Source organism: Chelonoidis abingdonii, chromosome 15 (genome assembly GCF_003597395.2).
Source record: "Chelonoidis abingdonii isolate Lonesome George chromosome 15, CheloAbing_2.0, whole genome shotgun sequence".
Classification (NCBI taxonomy): domain Eukaryota; kingdom Metazoa; phylum Chordata; order Testudines; family Testudinidae; genus Chelonoidis; species Chelonoidis abingdonii.
Window position 1 is genome coordinate 8805218 of NC_133783.1, and position 24249 is coordinate 8829466.

General features: G+C 41.4%; 1 long non-coding RNA gene and 1 pseudogene across 1 annotated transcript in view; one reads left to right on the plus strand and one right to left on the minus strand.

The window, feature by feature from the left end:
• Nucleotides 1-24249, minus strand: part of LOC142047818 (uncharacterized) — a 50934-nt gene that overhangs the window by 12727 nt on the left and 13958 nt on the right. The window contains exon 2 of the long non-coding RNA XR_012657084.1: nucleotides 5491-5598. This is a non-coding gene — a long non-coding RNA (uncharacterized LOC142047818). The remainder of the gene's footprint in view (nucleotides 1-5490; nucleotides 5599-24249) is intronic.
• LOC116828239 (pulmonary surfactant-associated protein A2-like) lies at nucleotides 783-5497 on the plus strand (annotated as a pseudogene).

Below are 24249 nucleotides of genomic sequence, written 5' to 3' on the forward strand. Positions count from 1 at the left end.
ATATATCCAATTACACACACACGATACATTTCCAATAGACAGAAAAATGTATCTCCAATTACGTGCCCTATAAATTGGACCTTTATGGTGCTCCTTTTGCATTTGATATTGGAGCTGAGGGGTAAGTTGAACTCCTTTATAAATTACAGAAAAATAGATCTAGTTCAAATATAACAAAGTCTCAATTCAAACTTCCCATCTTAGGTGCGTTTTCAGAGTTTCTTTACATTTCCAGTCTATTTTTACTGAGGAAATCACCACTGATACAGAAGTGTTTATAAAATGCTAAATTTATGACAATGAAGCCAGAGAGGCAGAAGAAGAATAAAGTCTGAATGGCTGCTTTTTCCTTTTAAGATATAGATAACTAAGACAGTGTACTCAAAGTAATCTTGATTGTTTTTTTCTCACTGTAGTGGACATGCCTACCTATTGCTGCATAAGTAATACTGGTGTTACACTTGTCACACAAGAAAAAATGAGACAAGTTAATCAACAGCTTTATAAAAAAAATTTTGCTCCCTAGACAGATGAGTATATTTTGCAAAGAATTAATTGTTTCATTTTGGTGCACTATAATAATCATTTAAACTCCAAACACTTTATAGCTACACTAATCATGTTAGTATCACGGGGGAAAAAAAGACTAAGCTAAAAAGATTTCAGTCCCAAACAGAAAATGTTAATTTGAAATAAAGAATTCACACTTCTCAATCATTTTTAATTTTGAAAATAAGCACTCAACACTGAGTAGTAAATACTTTGTTTTATAGCTGGCCTCCAACAACGTCGCCCCAATTGTTTCACGTAGTCACAGCAATAGCCTTTTTGCTGGTGACCAGTCATGCTGGGGACCACCGTGAAGGAATGCAGAGAATCCCTGGCAAACCTGGACTGAACAAATTGCCTGCAAGAGAAGGAAAGCCTGGTTTAAAAGCAGACCCAGGACTGCAAGGTAATTTCAGTTGTTACTGACCCCAGATATATAGATATTCTGCTGTGTTTCATTATTTGTATCTGATAAACCGAATTCTACTTTGTTGCACTTTCTGTCCCATTTTTGAAAATGACAGACATTTAGAAGCCCAAGTCTCATTGAAAGTTAGTGCTGCTTGGTACTTAGGTGTTTTTCAGAATGTTACTCCACCCACCAGCTAATGTGACTGTGAAGGAGTCAAAATGTGTCTACACGGAGGCTGGGGGCAGACAGGTTGTTCCAAACATATTGAGCTCATTCTGTTTTTAAAAGTCCCTTTTTTTTTTTTGTCATTTAGACATAATCTCTGCATATCGTACAGAAGAATGAAAATCTGGAATTATTTTCCATGTGATGTGAACACTATAAGTCTGTCTTGTAATGAACTGCTACTTACAGAGCCAAATCCTATTGCCTTTATATCAGTGGGACTTCTTGGGCAAAGTGAAGTTGCTCTGTAATATCATGATTTCACTATAAAAGTAACTAAATGTTAAAGACTCTAGATGCCTTTCCAGCCTGGTCAGTAGCGCTGGAAGTGAGAACCAATAACATGGGGCCTTGGTGTTCAACTTTGCATCTAATCCAGGAACTCTTGAAGTAAACACCAATCCGTGTGTGTGTGTGCGCATGCGCTCTCTAGCTGATCATTCTGGGGAGTTGGAACATATAAGTGATACTGCCTTTCTTAGAACTTCCCCATGCTCCCTCACCACGTACCTCTATTGGCCATTGTGTGGTTTTCCTTCCAGATTAGACGACAGGTGAGCAGCTTCCTCCAACCCAAACGCCAAGGACGCTGCATGGGCCAGGTTTCTAGGCACTGAAAGTGCATTTGCTCTTTCATTGTAGGGAGTAAATGTCCTGCCCCTGAATGCATCGAACCATCACCTAAATCATATCAGGTAATGAAAAGCTATTGAGCTGATGTAATGCAATCTGTTCCCTTGAAGGTCAGCAGCAGTGTTTATTCTGAATTAAATGCATTATTTGGGAAGAATCTCAGCAAGGAGTTTGGCAAGTTTTCACTCATGTATTTCCCTTTAGCAGGTCCCCCAGGGCCACCAAGTTCCATGAGAGGTCATCCCAGAAAAGATGGGCTTCATGGGCCACAAGGGCCTAGGGGTGAACGAGGCGAGAAGGGAGAGCAAGGGCAGCCTGGACAACCAGGTGAAAAAGAACAATCTGTTCATTTAACATTATGGGGGTGGGGGTGGCGGTGTCTGTATGTGCCTGTGTCTCTGTCTAAAGCAACCTAGAGAAAATGGCCATAACTGGGTTTAACTTTCAGTTCTACTCCGAAAAGTGACCGTGTAAAAATGGCATCTTCTTACTCAGTTGATCTTCTCCCTGTGTCTATACAGTTGTGTCTGCTGGCTTTCCTAGCTAGGATAACTTACTGTGACTTACTTTACTCCTGGTATTGCTACGGAAGTGATGCAGCTGAAAATGAGAGCTAGGACTGCATTGGTGTCACTTGGTGCATTTCAAAACCTGCAGCCATGAGGCTCAGAGCTCAGCTCTACAGACATTTGGACTCAGGCTCTGAAGCCCAGGGCAGGGGCGAGTTTCAGAGCCTGAGCTCCAGCCTAAGCCTGAATGTCTACACAGCTGGTTTTTGCACAGTTACATAAGCCCCACAAGTCTGAGTCTGTAGATCTGGGCTCTGAGACTTCTACTGTAGGTTTTAAAACAATGTGTCTACATACCCATTGCTGGCATAACTGGAGTTGCAGAACCTTCACACTTACGGTATATCTACAACAACTCGAGTAGCCACACCTGACCCCCTCTGGGGTCCTAGGTAAAATGTAGGTGGCTAGCCCAAGCTGCTGCCCATGCCACCACAGCCATACTGCTATTTTTAGCATGCTTACTTGAGCAGAGCTGGTGTGTGTTTGCCTGTCTGTGCTGAGACACACCCTCCCAGCTGCTGGTAGGCATAACCTTAGAGATGAAGTACCAGTAGGAAAGAGTGCAGCTTGACTGTCTGAGACTAGGTAGGCTTTGCAGCACTGGAAATGAGAACAAAAACGTCTCTCTCTTTGTAAAAGGATATGTTTAATACAGACCTCCTAGAGAGACTATACACCTGAATCTCCACAAACCCATCATTACAGAGTCACTATTCAGCGTACAGTCGTACTTTAAATGTAAGAGTATTTTAATTAAGCTAATTGGCACTGTACAAGCTGACAAGAGATGATTACATTTCTGCAAGGTTATCCACAAGATTTGAATCCATGACCAACAGCACTATTATCCATTATTACTCTTGGTTCTGCTCCACCATCAACACCTCACATGGTCACAGAGCAGCTATCAAGTCACAAGTAGTGTCTCATCACAGCAAAATCTACTTCTCTGACTATACCCTGAGCGCAGGCCATCCTTTATCATTAGCAGCCACAGAGTAGAAAACTACAGATTATAGCCCAGATTCTCCTGACCAACCAGGTCCTCGGGAATTGGAGGTGAAGGGGGTGAGTGCTACAAAGCTAGCTTTTAATCTACCTTTGCAGCTTCCCAGTGTTGTGACCAGGAAGCACTGAAACAGCCTGAAAGATGTTGTATCTTACACCAGCTGCTAGTGATCTCAAGAAGCCCATACATTATCTTAGCATCAACCAGGCACAGCAGTACACCTACCAAACCCTCTTTTGTCTGATGTGAAGCACTGGTGGGGCATTAAAGATTAAACACAGGATCTCAATTTGAATTCTTCATAAATGATTTCCTTCTTAAAGTAGTTTCCATGAGCCTTGTTTATTATCAGGATGGTTAGCATATGAAAAGGCCATTCATTTAACACACTGAGATCAAATTCTTTCATATAGTAATTTTGCACACTGACTTCCACATTATCGGTGAAGCCTGGTTCTAACGCTTAAACTTAAGGGAATTTTTTTTTTTTTTTGGTCCATAAGCCTTACCTGCTGTTCATAATCCTGAATTAGAAGAAACCCTCAAAGGATTCAAAAATCAAATTGCCAGACTGAAAGGAGGTAATCTGTCTGCTTTTGCTTTTTGCCTCATCCATAACTTGATTAACAAGTGTGGAAAAAATAAGCCATGAAATACCAGCTCCTTAAAAATAGTCTAAGTCTTGTTCCATTTATTTTTACATTCTTTTTATACAAAGAAACAAGGATCTCTGGGAATGGGCAATGATACATTCTGTATTGTGTTAAAGAGTTTAACTTGCGGGCTATATAATTAGTTACTAGGGTTCCTCCTACCAGCCCCAGATAACTATGATAGGTTGAAACACTGATGCAAACAAATCAGAGGTGGATTATTGCATAATCCCTTTCTGTGCAGAAGTGCTTTCAGGAGTATCTCTCTGGGTCACCTGAGTTCTGTGAGTGACCTTGATGACCATCACAGTTAATCTGTGGCTACAAAAGTGACAAGTGTCATATCTAACTAAGGCCTGCAAAGATTTATGCATGTGCTCAACTTTATACACTGTGAATAGTCCCAATGAAGTTAGTCCCATTACTCAGTGTATGCAAAGTTAAGCAGGTGCACTAGTCTTTAAAAGATAGGAGCCTAAGGAGCAAAGTGGATTTTTTTTAATTTAAAATTCTTCTCTTTTCTTCTTCATTTCTTCCCCTCCCATCCACATTCCCTTTGACTCCTTTTCATTTTAATTTTTCTCTCTCCACTTCATCATCTTCATATATTTCTCCTCTCTTTTCCATCTCTTTCCCATCTCCTATTCCCTTCTAGTCTTATAACGCTAATGAATTCTCCTCCCCTTCTCTTCTTTTTCTCCCTTTTCAAATCCCCTCCTCCATTCTCCTCTCTTCTTGAGTTTATATTCTCTTTGTTCTGAAGTCACTAGACAGGAGCAATAGTCTACTCAATTTAGCATGTCATTGATGTTACATCCAGAAGAGGGCAGTGTTTGGTAGGATAGAATGACATAGCCTATGCTCTGGGTTTTTTTAATCTAGGGGTGAGGAAGGAGAGAGAGTTGCAATTTGTCTTCCTTATTTTATTTGGAAGGGTTATTTTATTATAGATGAATACAGAAAGAGGGAGTCCCACTATAGTAGCAATCATGAGAGTGTAAAATGATTCAAAAAAGTTTAACGAGAGCTTTTGCTTTACTTTGTGTAGTCTTTGCTTTGGATAGGACCATAACAACATTCGGAAAAAAAAGTTTGCTATCAATGGACAAGAAGTCGATTTTGAGACCACACTGGAAGCATGCAAACAGGCGAGCGGCTCTACTGCATCTCCCAGGAATAAGGGGGAGAATGATGCTGTTTTCAGTATTGTGAGGTTACTTAACAGATATGCCTATCTGGGCATTAAGGGGGGTGGGATTCCAGGTAAATTCAGTTTCCTGGATGGAACAGCCGTAAATTATACAAACTTGCATGCAGGTGAGCCCAGTGACATAGGGGAAGAAAACTGCATGGAGATGTGCACTGACGGTGCCTGGAAGAGCATAAGTTGCAACCAGAACCACCTCACTATCTGTGAGTTTTAATCCTTGCTCCTACCTTTCCTTCAAAATGTCGGACATCTGTAGGGTCCTTTGAATTCTCTCTTTCATCCACAAACAAGAATCTGTTTTCTCAGCATTGTAGTTAGTGATTTCTGTGATTATTCTGTATGAGAAAATGAAAATCAATAAAGTCATGATGCACTATCTTCCTTCGTGATGTTCATTAAGGCAATGCTAACCTGCTAACCATAAAGGGAGAGCTACATGTAACTACAGCACTGACTAATTTACAGTTTTCCCATCAACCCCACTGGGCTGCCGGTTTCATTTAGAAGCAGAATTTGCAATGTTTAATTACAGTTATGATATGCCAGCCTAGTCTACCAGCCTGGACCCATTTGGGATACTAAGGGGTAACCGATGAACAAGAAAAATTGTATTATCATCACAAGTTAGGCACATATGTGGTGATCATCATCAGGATGAATATAGATGCTGGAAGTGGTGCAGTTTTTTTACATCATATAATATTTAAATGTTATTGAGCCAAATCCAAAAGTGTCATAAAAATCACAAAGGGCCACAACTCATAGAAACATAGTTTAATTTTGACCAAAATTGCCAGAAAGCTTCTAAATACAATTAATGATGCAACTATGTACTCAAAATTCTACTGTTTGGAAAGTTTGGGAAATATTTAGCTCCAGATTATCTATTTTATGCATTTTCCCTTACTTTGCCTTTGTCTGTTGTGACACAAAAGCATGAACTTGTTTATACCATACATCAAACTTTTTGTCATTATCTCTAGAATAGACTGATCTGAGAACAGTTTTTTTCATCTGCTATTTTTATGAAGTTATGCAGACAATAAGACCCCAGCCACCTAATTATAGAAAAAAATTATTGGTTAAACCGAAGACACAAGTCTAAAGTACACATGGTACACCTTTAATTATCTCTTTACTATCACTGAATACAATGACAATACATGTAAACTACTTACATAACAGTAATGACTCTTAGTAGAGGGCTGTAGAATGTCTTGTATGAATATATCATGTGAATTACAAAGTGTAACTATGTGCTGTTATGGAACCCCAACATATAACTATGAGCTACTGAATATCTGATGCAACATTACTACTCCAGGGACCATTACTACTTTTCTGCAGCTGAGCACATGTACTGCTACTTCACTGTAGGCACCAGACACCTATCTCATGCCTATGCCCCAAGCCCAAGCAAACAGGCACTGTGCTGCCTTTCTTCCCTGTGGGACTAGAGCTGGTTGGTAGACTCAGCAGCCGCCTAACACCACAAAACGTGGTCGAGAAGGAGACAGACCCGTTAGCTCAATGAGTAGGGTATTTACTCAGGACACGGGAGTGCATGGGTCAGGTTCTTCGCTTTCCCTATTGAGGAAAAGGGTTTGGAGGTTGTGGGGTCTGTCTTCTCCCAGATGAGGGTCTGAGAGGAGAAGCAGTGCTCCCGCCTCACCTTTACCCAGTGGTTAGGGTACTCACTAGGCGCAGGGGTCGATGCTGGTTCAATCTCCTGCCCAGTGAGCGGCAGCCAGGCTTAGAACAGGAGTATGCCATCTCGCAGGTGAGTGCCCCAATCATTAAACTAAGGCATAAGCTGATGTGGGCTACTCTACAGCTATTGGTAAAGCTATTCCAATATTATTGGGCCATAGTCTGAGGCCCTTTCTAGTCCAGGGGTTTGAGTGCTCACCCAGCAGGTAATAAAGTCAGATTCAAATCTCCTTTTTGATTGAGGGAAGGGGATTTGAATTGTGGTCTCCTACCACTCAGGTGAATGGCCTAAGTACTAGTCTACCAGATATACTGATGGGTTGGGCCCTCAGTCAGTCTTGTTGAAGCTATTCCACATTAATTACCCCTTAACTGGGCCAAAGCAAAGATGAGAAGCCCTCTATGATATGGGGGTAGAGGCCCCACATGGACAAACCTGGGTTAACTCCCCTTTCTGCCTGTTATGAAAGGGTTTGAACAGGGGAGCTGCGACCTTAGGTGCATGTTCCCTTCACTGGCTCTTCCACTTTTAATTGGGGCCCCAGAAAACATGCAAATTACCCTTTTGTTTCCAATGGTTAGAGTATTCATCCAGGCTATTAGAGACCCCACTTGAAAACACTCTGCCATACAGGCGTTTATGAATAAAGTGGAACAGCTTCCACAGGCAGGCCTGAGGGAGTCCACCCCCCCACCACACACACACACACACACACACACACACACCATGTATATAGCCCACACACCTGGCACTAAGTGATTCCCATCAAACGGCTTCTTAACAAGGAATGAGTGGTTGGGGATTTGACCCAGGCTATCCCATATCTTAGGTTAACGGTTCTCAACAGTGGATCTGCAGCCCCTTGGGAGTCCATGTACCCTTTCAGGGGGGCCATGGGGTCCCACAGCTGAAACCCAAGCCCCAAGCCCCAGTGCTCCCCATGGGGCAGAAGCCCTGAGCCCATGGACAGAGTTGAGGTGCATGGGGGGGGGGCAATGCCTCCCCCAAACTGCATTGCAAAAGCAAGGTAGTCCTCGGGGCAGCATCCTCCCTCCACATCGCTCCTTCTCTCCCCGCCACCCCCACATCTCCCAAGGTGGGAAGCCAGAACTGGGAGTGCAGAGTAGCTGCTATCCTGGCTGGTGCCATGGAGCAGGCAGCTGCAGTGTTCATTCCTCACTGCTGATGCCTCAGGTTAAAGCTGCTCCCAACCTCCCAGGGGAACTGATGCCTGGGGCCAGCAGTGGTGGGGGCTGCCTTGGCCAGGCGGAAGCTGGCCATGGAAAAGACAAAGGCAGTTATGCATAAAGCCTGAGAGATATTTCAGCCTGAAGGGTGAAGGGCTATAGTGAGAGAGCGAGGCTAACTCTGCAGTCACTCTCAGAGAACTGGGGTTATAGCTCTGGAGTGATCCATAGGGAACACAAAGGCCTGCTAACACAAGACTGGAGCAAGTGCCTGTGGCCACCCCTGGTGAAAGGGCAAGACCTGGAGAGAGCTCTGGGAGGTGCAGTTTGTTATAAAACTCCCATGAAGACAAGAGGCTTGGGAAAAGGCCTGAAGAACAGTTAATGGTAGGAAGGATTCCCGGGTGGTAGATATCCGATGGAGGAGAGGATCGGCCTGGGTTTCCCTACCAGTCATGGGGAAAGTGGCATGAAGCGCCCTGATGTGAAAGGATGAGCACAATTCAGAGCACAGAGCTACAGGTGTGACGACACTGGGCCCAGAGTCAAGGCCACAGACTTGGCACAAGGGCTTGGACTTGTTTGTTGGATGTGACTCTCTGTTCATGCCCCTCCCCTGCCCCACTCCTTAAAGGAGGGCACTAGACCATGCCGGGGACAGAGAACCAAATCACAAAGAGAAGAGCAGGACCACAGCAACCATTGACAGGAGGCAATGCTACTTGACATGCAGTCACAGTGGGAGGGGCAGAGAGTTGGCTAGTGCTGAAGCCAGTCTACCACAGGTGGTTAAAGCTGGAGTTCTAGTGCTGAACCAGGACATAGTTCTGGTTGAACAAACTGGTGCCTGTGTGACTCCTCACACCATTGTTTGGTGGATTCTCTTTGGCAATACTTGTATCCTTTGCCGTACCAATGACATTGTTTATATTACATAGTACTGTGTTCTATGTGATTGGAACAGTGCCATTAACCCACTCGATTGCTTATTAGGCTGCAGAAAAATACAATGGGCATGATCCATGGCTTGCCCTGTGCACCTAATCAGGGTGCAGCAATCAATGTGCTAATTTCCTCTCAGATCAGCTCCTGGGACAGTGCAGCTACTCAGGGCAGATTGTGAACTGACACTTCAGTCCCAGTGCTGTCAATCACTGTACTGTTATGGTTAACCCTACTGCAGCAATATCAGTGGTATCATGATTTGTTTCTCTATAGCAAGTAGGAGCCCCAGTCATGGATCAGGACCTTACTGTGTTAGATATTGTGCACACACAGCACCAAAAAAAACAGCCCTGTCCCAAAGATCTTACAATTTAAGAATAGGCCAAGAGTCAACAGGTGGATACAGATGTTTCACCAGGGGACCATGTAGTAGGGGATAATGGCTTTTTCTTGGCTTCCCTACTCTACCACTTTTCCAGGCCATGTTTTAGCACTTGTGACCATCATTTCCCCGGCCTATCGCCATGAGCCTCGCTTGGCTTCTCACTGAGGCTGGAGAAATGATGACATGGACAGCAGGGGAATAGGCAGCAATTGCTAGATTGTTCTCTTTCTTATACTAGTTTTACACTCATGTACCTGCATTGAAGTCAGAGTTACTCCTGAGTCTGCCCCACCTGAGAAGAAACTTAGGCTTCAGTATTTTTAAGATTAGGGTAAATGTAATCTTTCTTTTTAATTTTAATTTGGTGGACAAGGTGGCTCAAGAAATTGGTTATGCAAATCAGAGCTTCCCTCAGATTCTGGGCCCAATCCAGGTTAGGTCAGTAGTCACAGTGATTCATTGCAATATATGAGGGTTATTTACTGGCAAAGAGAAATGAGTTGCTAGTCAAAGCCTAGTGTTCAGTAGACATATGCGTACCTCATACAATGTACATGCCACCTCATGTCTCAGTATCAGAAAGTGCCCACGCATCTTTGTTGTCATTCTTAACTGACAGGCCATAGGCAGACCTGGAGTTTAGCCCTGTCACTTCAGGAACTTGAAGCACATTGGCAAGGGATTCTAAGAAGAACCTTGACATGCAGCTTACCTGGTTGTAGCTGTTCAGTGAATAAAGTGGAGAATTTCATATCCAGCACACTCGGGCAAGCTCTCTTTATAGCAACTAAATTCACTTCGAAATGGTTTTGTTTTAAGTTGGCCTATGCATATATAACTCACATACTAGGGTGAAGGATTTGTGTCAGCTAATGCCAGACTAAAAACCAACCTTGAAACCTTATTTGTCCCTTAAGTTTACATAGCTCTGATGAAGGCAGCCAGCTGGTTTAGTACCCATACTTACTTGCCCACACCTTAAAATACCATCCTGCTTCCTGGCACTCCAAATGATGCCATGTAATGTTTGAAACTCAATAGCTGGATGTATTGCTTCCAGGAAAGACATGCTAGTGTCACTGTGCCTCAGTGGGTCACCACTGAGGCTGTCAAATTGAGGACAGGCCCCTGAGAAATAGGATAGATGCACCCCAAACTGGTATTTACTCTTATCATTAGATTATACCAAGCCAGTAACAAAAGTGAACTTTTGTAATCACCACACTAGCCAACAAGAAGTCAAAAATGGCTCATCACCCAGACATTAGAGTTCAGGATGAGAGGTTACTGAAAACCAATTTCACCAGTTCTAGGGTCCTCCCAATCTAAAGGGACTAGCCAGGGCAGTATATAACTCAGATCATATCCAATAATCACCCTGATGCCAATCCTTTAGTAACTAAAAAGGTTTGAGAAAAGAAAAAAGTTATAAATGGTTAATTGATCATATACATACATATGATTGCTAAGTCCTTATATCAGGTTTGAAGCAGTGATGGAATAAACTGCTAGCTTGCAAAAGTTGCTCTGCAATTGCCCAGAAAGACTAGGGGTCATCACTTCCTGTTCAAAGTCGCCTTGTTAGAAATCCAGTCCAGAGAAATGAAGCCCAGATGGAAGTGTCTCAAGTGCCTTTGATGGATTTATTTTTTGTTAGTTCTTAGCTAATTTGCACTTAATATTTATTTTCTATTTCTTTTATCTGTTCATACACAGGTTAGTCTTTAGCAGCTAAAGTGATGATAATGTGTGTTCAAGCCAAGTCTCTGAACAAGAGTAAAGATTAGGCGACTGGATCATGGAGCAATCCCACAAAACCATTTTAGCATCTCTAATGTGCATATCAATTTACAAACATTAAACATCTTTTACCATTTATGAATTGCTGTATCTTCCAAATTATATATTGGAAAAAATATATTTACACAATATGGTACCCATTGAAGTTAATCTGCTTCATATTTTATAACTCAACCATGCCTTGTTCTAGTTGCATCAATAGCCCATACTTCACATTTTCACACCTTAACTTGCATGCTTACTTGCTTGATGCAACTAGAACTATATATATATATATTATATATATATAAAATCACATTGATTCAACATTCCATTAAAACTAAATAGCCCCCTGGGACAAGGGATAGCTCAATGGTTTGAGCATTGGCCTACTAAACCCAGTATTGAGAGTTCAGCCCTGGAGGGTTCCATTTAAGGAACCGGGATAAAAATCTGGGGATTGGTCCTGCTTTGAGCAGGGGGTTGGGCTAGATGACCTCCCAAAGTCTCTTCCAACCCTATGATTCTATATACGTAGAATTTTACTGTCTCAAATGAAGCCCACAGGTGCCTGGGAAATTACTGGCCCAAATGAAGTTCAGAGTCACCTGAACATATTACATGCCCTTATATGCTTTGATGACTCACAGAGGGAGTCATTGCCCATATTCTTTCTGAGCCATCCACAGGAAAAGCTTCCTGGGCTGGATTAATTTCTTCAATGGCCCATTTTGCACTAAATGTCCTTAATTGGCCATCAACACATAGCTGTCTTACCCAAATGTAAATTCTATCTGGGGGTGCTACCCAGGATTACAAGCACATGTGTAGAATGCAAGTACATAGCCAATATTCATAATTTCAGGGACAAAGATGATACATGGCTTTATCCAGGATAATCATCATATTTGATTGATTGTAACTTTTCCATTGATACTGTACATGATACACTTTATATGTTTTATGAAAATTGTGTAACAATGGGCTCCTTTCTTATACACAGCATCACAGTTAGTTTGCCACATTAACGCTAAAACAGATTGTTCACCACAGACCTCACTGAAAACAAGTAAACATACTTTTAAGCAAATGATCACTTGGTTTGATTTTTCCATGAAACAGACAAGATATTGACCATCACCAGTTAATATATTTGAGCAGATATGAGAATTACAGCTAGAAATCTGGACCATTAAGAACCAGATGCAGAGTGTAGTGCTGTCTATGGAAAGAGTCCCATTGACTTCAGTGGGACTGGATCAGGCCCTAATGGGGCAAATCAAGAAAAATAAATCAATACATAGCTGTGCGTGACTAGTAAATAGGGTGACCAAATGTCCCAATTTTATAGGGACAGTCCTGATATTTGGGGCTTTTTCGTATATAGGCTTCTATTACCCCCGACCCCCTGTTCCAATTTTTCACATTTGCCATCTGGTTACTCTGCTAGTAAGCAATGATGTTGATGATTTATTTAAAAAATAAATAAAAAAAATTAAAAGCACAAGCCATTTCCCTGCCAAGAAGGCCTTAATTAATAACCAACAAGTGACTCTTAATATAAAGCTTTTGATAGTATGCAAACCCACTGCCAATCATTTCACCGTGTTTCAGAACAAATCATCAGAGGCACTTGTGGTAAAGACAGATTAAGCCTACTTGAACATTACTTTAAAAGGATCATGTCACTTTAAGAACAAAGTGGGAGGTGATAGAGGCACCTACAGTACAACTAATCAGCAGTGTGTATTTTAATGTCAGCCTTACTTGATCTGTGTGTCTCACAGGCTAATCATGCTTCCAGCTAGCTGCCTTTGTCGGATATGCTGAACAACTTTTAAGAAAAACTTACTCTATTTCAGGCTGGCAACAAGGAATGGAATCCCATGCAAAGCAACTTGATGGTATCAGTGAGATTTGAAAGATACATCTAAGACTTTAATAAGAAGGTAAGATAGACAGGAAAAAACAGAATTGCTAATGCTATCATACACTATGCTTTCTTAGTTGCCTGTAAGAGTAGAAGAAGAAACAGTGCCTGAACAATTCAGTCCAGAACCTTAGTTTATTAGCCAGGTTGCAAAAATAAGTGACATGGTGACGGTTAATACTGGGGTTTCTAATTTCCTTGTTTGATCATTTTAAATTGCTCATTTTGTCATTCAGTGTAATAATCTTGCTGCTAACTCAGTGTAGTCTGTGATAACTAAATGGATGTGGAGTAGGGTCTGCAAATACATTGCCTTGACAGTCCTTTATTAAATGAAACAAAGCTCCTGTAATGTACAACGATACTAGATTCTCAGCCAGTGTAGACTGGCCTAGTTTCATATTGTTGACTTCAGTTCTAGATTGATTTATTCTGCTGCTACTGGTTTCTGCTGCTTCCATTTTAAGTATTCTCAAAATGTATGAAAAACTAATTATAGACGTTCTGTCATAGGAGGAGTTACTGTCCTACATACAGTATATGGCCCCTACTTACAATAAGTACAGGAGACAGGTGGATAACAAATATATGCCACAAATTCCAAAATACACACAAAACATACCTGGATCAAATAGTAAGAAAATTCTAATTTTTAATATTCTACAAAAAGACCCACAAACTTTCATTGACTTTTGGGTTCACACATTTGAAATAGTAAGAGAAAAATCATGGGTCTATTTCAACTAATCCAGTGCTGCTGTTTATGTGAGACAATAAGCTGAATTATATCACAATAATGGGGAAAAAATACATTTGTCAGTGAAGTCCCAGCGGTCAGAAATTGTCTTTTATTAATAGTATGAGATAAAATGATCAAATATACCATGTAAGTGTATTGTTTCATTTAGTATTTTTCTTTCCTACTCGTTATTTTCATTTCATCAAAATATATGTCAACACCGAAATTTCATATTGTTTATAGAACCCCATCAAGCTAAATTTACATTAATTTACACTGAAATTACCAGTTTATTATTTAATACTGTGACTAAACAACGAAGTCATTTCCCTTTAAAAAAAAAATAAATAAATTACAACAGTATAATATGCTCAAAAGGAATTCCAGAAATAGATTGAGATATTTATGAACAACGACTAAGAGCTTACACTTATATACCATTGCTGGATGGAAATTTTTCAACAATAACTTTTCAGTGGAAAATGCCAATCTGTTGAAACCAAAATTATTCATGGGAAAGAGGCATTTTTTTATTACACTTTTGTTGGGAACGGTTTCTCATGTCCAGGATAGATTTTCTGGAGAGACAAAGAGAGAACACTCATGTCAGATGCTGAAGAGTCAGAAATTTCTCCCAAACATGTCCTAACCTCTGGGCTACCCGCTATTCTGGGTTGGCTCTCCGATTTTCCATAAAAAGGTATCCAAAGTTTTGTTTCACCCCAACTGGAATTTTTTTGAAGTCTCACATTTTTGCAGAGTGGGAAAATGGTTTCCCACCCAGCTCTTTTACTACCAGTTTTAGTACTTGTTATTGTAAGTAGTAAAAATGACTTTAAAAATAATGGGACTTCTCATAGCATAAATCATTCTGCCCAGTAGTTAGTTTTTTCAGGATAAGGGTGTTTGTTTGTGGGGGGGTTGGTTGTTGAAGAGCATAATTTCCATTAAAAAATATTGACAGGCTTTAGTCTCACTGGAAGTCAGTGAGATTTAGGCACCTCCGTCACTTCAGTGCTTTTGAAAAATATATTTGCAGGACTTAACTCAGGAGTTGAACATTTTTTGTCGGAAAGTGGCCCTTTTTAAAAATGGAAGATTGTTACATAAAATTTCAGATCATCAACATTTTCTGGCTCTCCAAGTTTTCTACCAAGTTTTTGACTGATGTGTTTGCCAATTTTTTCAGAAAGTTTAATCAAAATAATTTTAACATGTTTAATGGCACATTCATTTTCCTCACTGAAGAGCCCTGCAAAACAAACTAAAAATTTCAAAACGTTTCACAAAATTGTTTCCTTGTTTTGACTGGCTGTAGTTATTGTGTCTTATCATTACAGAGACGGCCCAGGAACCCAACTTCTAAGTGGTATATGCCTCAGTGGACTTGCATAGTGTAGCATAGGCCCTTTAGGAGTAATTACTTTCTTCAGAGGAGCTGTATAAATCCATTTGGTTGTTGTAACTATTAAAATATGGGTTTGGCAAATAGTAACAAAACAGACATGCAATGTAATATTTAGACCATTAAGCTGAAATAATTAAATCATAGTAAGTTAATGGAGAATGAATTATATGAAGCAGAATCAGTATACAATTGTTATTTTTAATCCATTTTACATTATTTTCCCATGACCTATTTTAGAGCACCTGTCTCCACGCAAGAAAGGATTTGCATATCCTTAATAAGAGACTTTTAAAAATTTCCCAGATCTCCAGCTGATGTCAGAGCAGAAGCAGCATAGTACAGAACAAGCCCATATGCATACTGAAACTCAGACTTACATTTAAAAAAAAAAAAAAAAAAAAAGTAGCTAGGGAACGTTGATCATTGGAGAACGTTCACCAGCAAAACCTATCCTAAGTTAAAACACATTTACCCTCCTGATTGTTTAGGCTTCAGAAAATGTCACATCCACCTTGCTGTGGATGCCTTATTTTGTTATTTTCCCCACTACTAATATTGCATGCTTTATTTTTAAGCTGGTATGTAACATTTTAATTACCAGTAAGTACTCTAATATGGTAAACCAACAATTTAACTTAACTCACACTGTTTCTGTAAAGGGATGGCCTAGTGATCTAAGCACCAGGTTTGAAATACTGAGACTATGTAAATTGATAGAGGAATAGATAGAGAATGTTCAGGCAGACGAGACCGCAGTCTTTCATGCCTCAGAAAACTGAATTCCACGACTGTGTCCTGTTTGCTTTATGTGCACCTTATCAACCCCAATGAGTTTTTTTTGTAGGAGTCGGAAGTTGCTTCAGTGTCGTTGGATTAAAGTTTTTCTCTCTTTCTTACTTTGCTGATTGTTTGTCTGGCAGCTAGCTTCTACCTGAACTGGCTACTTCAGGTAACTTCTAGGAAATGAGCAAGGGATGGTGCTGCTGAGACAGTGACCACTGGCTGCTGCTCTCCTTTACAAAAGCTCAGATGAAGCCACATCAGATGGGCTTCTACTTGGTGGTTATGCTGCTGCTGAAGAGGTGAAATTCCATCCTTTCACACAAAAAGCGGGAGAGCTCCCTAAAGAGGGAACAACCTAGGCCAATAGCCTAGATCCAATATATATTTTATTCGGTTGTGACTCTCGGATTAATTGTGCTGTCAGCACTACACTTAGCCCATCAGGGCAGTGAAGAAAACTCAGGATCTTGTTAAACCTTGTAAAGCTTTTTTTTTTTAGGCAGGGGGGTGGGAGAATCATGGGTGTAGTTTGACTTCTATATTCAGCAGGGGCCAGAGTAGAGGGATTTAACCAGGGCCACACATGGCTAATGAGCAGGAGCCCTGATCCAGGGCAGTGAGTGTCTTGAAAGCCACATCCGGCAACCACACAGGCTCCAGAGGGAGAGCGGGGCCAGGGGAAGTGTGGAGGGGTAGCCACCCAACTCCCATGCATGGGTTTCCTGTTGACTCAGAGCCAAACCCACTTAGTCACATGGTGCACCACGCCCACTCCCTGTGCGGCAGCTGGCAGAGCCAAGTCAGTCAAGTCACCACTGAGCTGCACCGCCAGGGGAGAGGTGATTGTATGGATTTTAAATTAGCAGTTGTTTTCTGTGCATTGATTTTTATTTATTTCACGGTACTCCTGTTGTGCAGTACATGTGTGCTTCCACGGTCTGTTGATTGTATAGGAATTAGTATGTTTACTGCAGCATGGGAACATCTGACCAAGTAGTCTCATGAAATTGTCCCTCACCAGCCAGGCTGCTCTGCCTGCAAGCTCCCATGCACAGCTGATAGAGCTCATTGCTATAAAATAATCTGAGAGAAAACATTTATTTACAGCAAATATTTCTAGCCCTGGGGACCAATCCTGCAATCCCTTACTGATGGATGTAGTGGGAGGAGTCCCACTGAAGTCAATAGGGCTAGCCTCAGTGGGGTGTGTAGACTTGGGCCCCTTCTTCTGTATGTGTTGAAAAGCAGCAAACCCCTTTCTGTAGGAGGCAGCAAGGAAGGATTCTCCTGAGCTCAGGCACTCCACACATCACCCACAGAGCTCTCAATGCTATTGAGAATGGGTGATCCCAGCAGGTTGCATGCATCCTACAGGAACTTAGGTGGGATCCCTGTGGTGGGGCCTGGCCTCACCACACTGGGGCCAGCCAGTAGGAAGTAGAGCTCCCCATTCAGCAGAACTGGACTTTGCTTCTATTCTTATGTCATGAAGCACAAACCCCCCGCCCTACTGGGGATCTACCAAGCCCTGCAGTAACCCGGAGTCACTGAGTTGCTGTGGTGGCTACAGCAACTGTAAACAGCAAGCATGGCCCCAGGCAAGGGAAGCACAGTCCCATCTCTGTCCATGCCTCCCAATGCCTTCAGTGAGAGCCTGCCCTGAGGAAGGTGGGCTGGGAACTCACTGATCACCTGCGGAGTCCTAGGCTTCGCATGCCCCAACCGGGCAGGAGCAGGGAAGCTGCCCAGGGAAGAAAACTGCACTGAGTTTCTATAACCTACAAGAACTCCTTCCCTATGAATGTAAATGACACTCTGGAAAAAGAAATCTGTTGCAAACAGACTGGAATTAATTGAAATGATAGATGCAAGATAACAATCCCTTGCTACATGCCTCAGAGAGGGCAGCAAAGCAGCAGAGCTACTCAAACAGGTTCTTCCAGTCAGATCCAACAAATATTGTATTCTTGTTCATGAAACAAAAAATCATCCAGAAAATGCAGCTAAACTATAAAAAAAAATCCTCTTGGCTGGCAGTACAGTGATGACAATAGTCAAGAAACTAGTAATTATAAGTTCTTCAGGGCAGGGGCTGTTCCTTACTAGCTCAAAGGGGTGCTCTTCTCAGTTGCCCTTCAGGCATTACCATAATAATGTTGAGACTTTGATGTCAGAGGCCATTCCAAGACAAGGAGTTAAATATTACCGTCAGCAGCTTGGACATACTTCACTAACCAAGTGCCTGCTAGTTTCCTTGGTACCTCACTAATACTCATTGCTAAAAACCCACAGACAAGCTTCAAAGCTAAGGTATGTCCCTATTTGCTTTACAAATCTTCAACAATTAGCTTGAGGCTTTGCATTTCATTGGGCAAGAACTAATTCACTGGCAAGGATTTTTTTTCTCTATTGTTGCAATGTCTTGTGGTCTGTCATTGAAGGGATGATGTTTCTCCAGGAGTTATTCAAGAGCAACACAATTACACTGAAACCATTTCAAAAAAAGCAACCATATGTTTATTCACAAATGTCCTGTACATTTCCAGCTGACTGACTGTTAGCTGCTAGGTGCTACATGAGTAGCATTAGACATTAGTTGCTAAGGAGATATCCTGGCAGAAATGAGAATACAGACCCGGTTATATCTGTTGTTATGAATACTTCAGATCATACACCTCCATGGATTTTGGGGCCATTATTTCATTTGGTCGTTGTGTCAAGTTCTTGACAGCCTTCCCCAAGGAGAATCCCATGTCGAACTTGCTTTGTACTTTTCCAGAGACTAGTCAATAGTGTAAGATTTGTAGTCTTTCAACACTCTGCAAAAGTTACCTAAATATTATGAAATCTAAAGAAGGACAGACTTATGAAGCACTTTGAACTGATCATAAGAACAAAGCTAAGAGTAGGGCACTAGGTTATATTCACTGCTCCCTTTGTGAAAGCCATTTTAAGATGTATCTGAGAATAGAAAACAAGAGACTGGCACAAGCTAGCCACTCATTCTCCATTTCACTTTCCCTAGGCCTATGAACCCCTTTTGACAAGCTGCAATAAAGCTGCAATATTACTGTCAGAGACGGAAACTATATTAACGTGCTAGAACCTGCAGAAGGCTAAGAAAAGTCTTTTACATAGCTTCAACAGGGCGCTGGTGGGAAGACACCAAGATGGGTTCCTTGAAGGGTAAAGGTGACTGGGAACTTGTCTCTTCTTCCTCCCGTCCTTCCCCTCATCCCCAAAGTGCTCTCAGGAGTGCCTTGAGTGATGATGATTAAGGGCACCGGGATCATCTCTGTTTCCCACATGTCAACAAAGACTAAGGATAGGTCTATACTACCCACTGGATTGGCGGGTAGTGTTCGATGTATCGGGGATCGATTTATCGCGTCTCGTCTGGTCACAAGTCTTCAGACCACCTGGCCCAACATATTCCCATCTGGTATTTAAACTCTATAAATTCATTGTGGACTGTAGATTTTCAGACAAGTACTAGACTGCAAGTATACCATAAAACAAGGCCTTTCATCAGTACTTTGTGTTTCTGCAGCCCTCAGCAATAATTTTAAAGGCTATGTTATAATTATGAGCTGCAAAGGAAGTCTTAGCTGTTTGAAAGAATGGAAGCAGTTCACCATCTTTTCAAGGCAGCTTGCTCTTTCAAGTTTTAAATTAGACGGTTAGTCATATGCAGTCAATGAGATGTATAGTTTCATTTTGACAATGATGACAATAGTCCTATTTGCTAAGGATGAGGAGACATAAGTTTTAAGTTGTGGTTGGCCAAAGAAAGGGTTTTGTTTATCTGGTGGCAATTTAAACACTTCCATGGGGTATCTTGTTCTAAAAACTGAATAAATAATGAAGCTCCTGAAACTACTGCCCCTTTAGGGTTCAAAGACAAATACAGCTTCCACCAGCTATAGTCCAAAGACAAGTGTGGCTAACTTCAAGAAAGTCTGAAGTAAAACGGATGAAGTGTAGGAGCCACCTCTCAGATACCCTCCTCTGATCAAGCTTAGCTCTCGCTATTTCTCCTAAAACCCCTCCCTCAAGGCATTTGTTGCCTGCTGCTATTGAAGAGTCATCAGCTGTGCTTGCTAGAAGCTCTTGCTACTCCACCCATGCTGGTCAGCAGATCTCTAGGATGCATCTCTCATGAGTGTCCCTCCTGCCAAGGGATGTTACTCATTAGCATCTCCAAATCACTTATGTTCCAGACCAGTTTAGTGTCCCCTCAGTTCCATTGACAATGGTTTACTTCAGAAATGAAGAGGAGGTTATGGACAGACTTAAATTAAAGGAAAAATTCCATCATATTTTATGTTCCCAGCATGAACATATTACTGTGATTGGCATCTAACACATTGTGTCCTACATTTGAGACTTGGCAGGCTGGGAAATATGCAGGATGGTTGTTTGTTTGAAGAGGTGTTTTAAACCTATTTCTACAATATTCTGCATGCAAGGTCCCTTCACCTCAACACAAAGCTGATAGAAAATGGAATTGAAAGTGGTTGTAGGCCCATTTCAAAGGCAGTGGATAAAATATCCAAATGCTGACTGACATGTCACAATGAAGCCTGTTCAAATGGACATTGTCAACGTTGGGGGGCGGGGAAGAGAATCACATTGCCATCTGCAACTTCTGTATCTGCTAGTTACAATGAACTCTGATGTTTTTTAGAACTGACAGGAGTTAGTAAAAACCTTTCCATTTGCCCCTCCCATCATCATAATACAAGTTCCTTATGAATTTAGCCTACTTATAAGACAATTGAAATGATCAGTTAATCTAATTTTGAAGTGATCGGTTAATCTAATTTTGAAATGAATATAAAGGTAAATTGGAATAAAAGGGTGAGAGTTAACTCAGCTACACAGCACCATTAATTCTCAAGCTCCCTCCCCCCTGAATATCTTACACTCCATCTTTTTCTGCTCCATGTTGTATAGATCATTTGACTGGGATAAATTTTTAATGTGCTCATTTCATCTCAGCCAAAACTTAAAAGAAAAAGTCAGTGCTGCTGTTTTCTGTTTTCATTGTGTGATCAGAAATTGCTGTGCACTGTTACACTGGCTCTTTGTTTCCTCTTCTAATTAGCAGCTGAGGGGAGCTATAGAGCATTAAATGGGAAAATAAACTTCTGGTGGAAAAGAATGATGCAGTTGAAAATTGTCTGCATGTAGGGGGAGAAAAGCAGTACATTAAAATAGGGCAAGAAAAAGTGGAAACGCAAATGGGAACAGAAAACAGTGGAGGAAAAGCAAGCGTCCAGGTAAAGGAGGGAAAGGGAAAGAAGGAAAAAGAAATCAAAGGTTAAGACAAAACCTAAAGGAAAATTGAAGGCAATAACAGAGTGAAGAAAGCACTATTAGCAGAAGAGACAAAACAGGTTAGCAAAATGAAGGAGAGGGGGAATAGTATGACAGAGAGGTGTGCAGAGGCCACAAGGCCAAATTAACCAGCTCCTGGACAGAGCACACTGTACTCCTGCTGTTCTAACTCAATGGAGAGTCAGTGCAGCATTAGTCAGAGCAGCTAGAGTGGAGAAAGATGATCTGTGTGAAGGAGGAAGTGGAGATAAAAGGGAAGCATCAAAACCTACAAGCCAGTAAACTTTTTATGAGATGTGTATTTTATACAACTGGTGGCACAGGACATGATACAGCTATCTACTGAGAGAGGAAATAGCCTGACTGGTTGCATTCCAACAAGGATGACTACTTAACTACAAAAATTCAGCTAAGATAACAATACAGGTAATAATCGCATTCATGCTTCAGGTTGTAAGCTGATCTGCCAGGCATCTGGACAGAATTTCTTACTTCCTTGTACAGCATTGCATAATTTACTACAGGTGAAATTAATTCATCAAGTTACACTTACGTGGCCGAAAGGCAAGGGAGTGGCTTTGCTATGTGCTAGGGAGCAACTCTCCAAACAGCCTTACCTAGACCAGAGGAGGGGGATATAAGATTGGGGTTTATGGACTTGAAGTTCAAAACTCCCTGCATAAGGGGAGCAGAGTGGGTGCATTGGCATGCCATTGCCCAGAATGGAAAGGAAACTCCAGCTCCCCAAAACCCATGAAAAATTCTTGGATTGGAAGCAGGGTTCAGGATTTGGTCCTCAATTAACAGGTTCTGTTTCCTTTTGCCTAATGGCAAAATGAAGTTCCATTTGGAATCGGCTTGATGATAAATCCCAACGTTCCTACAAAATGTCACCAGCAAAATCCTGCTAGCATTCATTAGCAAGTCAGGTTTGCCAAATACCGTCTCCACCCTTGGGTCACAGGATAAGATCCTTATTACAGATCCTTTGCCCTAGCCTTCAAGGTCCTGCACAGTTTAACTCCTGCCTACCCCTCTGCTCCAATCTTGCTCTTTTATTGCCCTTTGCACCAGCCGAGATACCTGACTTACCACTCAACTACACTTTTTTCCAGTGCAGGCCCCCCTTCAACGGACTCTGTCCACCTTCTTCAAGTTTCCCCTCAAAAGATCTCTTCCTTCAAGGAGGTCTATATATGCTACTCCACTCTTAGTATAAATAAAAACAAAGCAGCATTAGGACACATGCTTGACACCACATCTCATTTGTTTTCTGCTGCACCATATCCCTCACCTGTTGTCTATTTAGGCCCTGATCTTGCAACCAGTACAGTGAGGGCAGACCCTGGAATACATACATTGATCATTGCAGAACTGGGTCCTTTGATTATAAGATCTTTGTGGCAGAGATCTCATTCCCTTACTTGCCCATAAAGTGACCTGCACAATTTTGTCACTATATAAATAGAGCCGATCAAAACTATCAAGAGAATTTCAGTGGAAATGGCTTTTGGATGGAATGAAAGTTTGCTTGAAAAAAAAAATCCATTTTCATCAAGAAGTTTGGAGGTTTCATCAAAAAGGAAGGAAATGCCAAAAACTGGAAAAAAAATGAGGTTTGAGTTTTTGGACAACCTCCCACAAAATTAAGAAAAAAGGTAAATAAAGATATGAAAAAAAATTTTCTATCTACATTTTTCAGTGTTTTACAGTGTTTTTCAGTGTTTACAAAACCAGTGTTCTCATTATTAGTCTCTCTTTGAATTTTAGCATATAGTTACAGTGAAAATTAATGTATTTTCTACTATCACATATTTGCGTGTCAGTATTCAGTATATATGAGGTTTTGACATTTTATACACGATGGGACAAATTCTCATCCCCTGTGCAAAGTCTACGTGAGTGGCTTTGTGCAGGACTGTGGGGGGTTGTGTCTTGTCCTCACAAACCTTTTGGTGTGGTGTGGAGAATCAGCACTGCTACTTTGTAGCTACTACAGCAGCTTTACAGCTGCGTTAGCAGATGCAGCCCTCTATGCTCTCCTGTTACAAGGAGGTTTGGCTCAGTGGATGTGCATGATTTGTGCATTACCTAAAGTGATATAAACATAACTGGCATGTGGAAAAGGGTAGCTCAAAGATTAAGACTTCCATTCATCTGTAATTTATTAAATCAACCTAAGAAGGGGACTTTAGAAATTAGCACTGCTGGGAAGAGCAGGTTCTCATACCTCAGTCAAAGGAAGTCTGGCCTCCTGCAGGAGTGTCTGACCAGTAGATTGCAATTCCAGGAGGAATGCTTCTGTAAAACATCATTTTACTTCTACTTCTGACCCAGCTTCGCTTGTGAGAGATAATAGCATGATGAGGCGTAACTTCAAAGTTCTGAAGCTTTGGTTTCATCTTCAGAGCCTGACCTGGCCTGTAAACTATCAGCCTGTAGTTTTATGATAAATGTATAAAAAGTACTGTAGTGCTGACACATAACCCCCTCAGCTTTGCAGGAGCAGAGAACAGATTTGTTTTAAACACCAAACTATATTGCTTCTCCTAGAGCTTTCCCTATCCAGTAAGCGGTTCATATGAGGGTGGCAGTGTGCTATATTACAATGCATATCATTAATGCACTTGCAGGGCTAACTGGCAGCAGCCTATGCCTTTTTGAATGGAGGAGTGGAGGTTAGGGTTTCCAGTTTGTGCTTAGCCAGACTACTGGGTTGAAATATATGTCTTACTGGTCTACACCCAAAAGTTGTGATCTCACACACACACGCACTAAC